Raw genomic sequence first — 1457 nt, 5'->3', positions numbered from 1 at the left:
CAGCTACACCGCGAGACCCCAAAACGGCCCGCAGGACGAAGCACAGCTGCTCAGACGGGCAAAGCAGACGTTTCGAAGGTCACACATTGATGTGCAAACACACAGACCTTTGTCCTCAGGATAATGCACCAATCGTCGCCATGAGTTTTTCTGAGGAAGCGACTAGAACGAGGGTCAGAGGTCAGAACCGTGTTAGGGTTATATTTATTATATATAATGACGTGCGTTATTACAGTTTACTACAAAGAGAATGTCATCACGATTACTCGAGTAATTAAAAGTAATACTTCAAATGATCAATGGAAGATTTCCAGATGGGAGATTTTCTAGGCAAATAAATAAATACCTCGAGATATTTTAAAAGTTACAACTGTACAGATGCAATTATTTTAACTCGAAGGGCCAAAACTAGAAGCTATTTTCAATAAAAAAAAAAATCCTTGCTAACCGGTGATTAAAAGGCACTCCTGTAAACATAACATTTGAGGAGAAAGGAAAAAAGAAATAGTATTTAAATTCTAGAGTATCAGGAAAACAACGAAATCGCTAACCACGAGGGGCTCCACGAAGCCGTCCTCAAAGAGGACGTCACATCTTCAAACGCTTTCACTGCCGAATGAGCAAAACAGATGAAAACTTTTCAGTCAATGGATTGTTTTTTTAAAAGCCGTTCCAAGGAAGATTAAAATAGTGGAGATAATAGCAGAAGTTATTAAAATAGGAAAGAGAATGACTAGAATCGATAAGTGAATTAAGGACACGAGGCTTCGAAAAACCCAACGCAACGGAACAAACTCTGGCTACTCTAGTAACTGCAAATGAGGAGGGGTGGGAAGTAGCAATTAAGCAAAATTTTAAATCGTAAGCAATCAAATGAACATTCAGACAATTTAAACAATTGCCAAGGACTTCCTCGCACAGTCGTACGCTACCAAATCTGAATGAAAACAGATAAATTATCAAGGTTGACATTAAAAGAACTCGAAAACATAAGTAAATCATTATCCCAGGGGAAAAAAAAATTTAAAAATAGAAGAATTACCTCTTGAGGGGACGCCGGATCCAGGCTCTGGTTGGTGAGATATCGTGAACTTTTACGGCACGATTAATTTGAAAATTACGTACTCAGTTTTAGAAACTTATGAATTTGGAAGACTTGCTAAGTACCTTCGGCAAATATAATAGAACCCACAGTGTGTCCTTCAAACTATATTAAGTAGGAATTACATAAAAAGAGAATTCTACTGTCTCATAAGGTTTATTACCATATATTTTCAACATGCAATAGGAAAATGACACAAAAATAATTCCATTTATAGCAACGTTTGAAAACGAAATAGGTTAGGAATTTGCCGAAAGTCACCCGAGACCTCTACACTGTAAATGAAAAACGAAGCACTTTTTACTAAAGAAAATCTCTGAGAGAACTTAAAAGCTAAATCGATGGGAGGAGAATT

This window comes from Pteropus vampyrus, unplaced genomic scaffold (assembly GCF_000151845.1).
Source record: "Pteropus vampyrus isolate Shadow unplaced genomic scaffold, Pvam_2.0 Scaffold341, whole genome shotgun sequence".
Classification (NCBI taxonomy): Eukaryota; Metazoa; Chordata; class Mammalia; order Chiroptera; family Pteropodidae; genus Pteropus; species Pteropus vampyrus.
The sequence above is the reverse complement of the archived record's forward strand: the minus strand, read 5'-3'. Positions refer to the sequence as shown.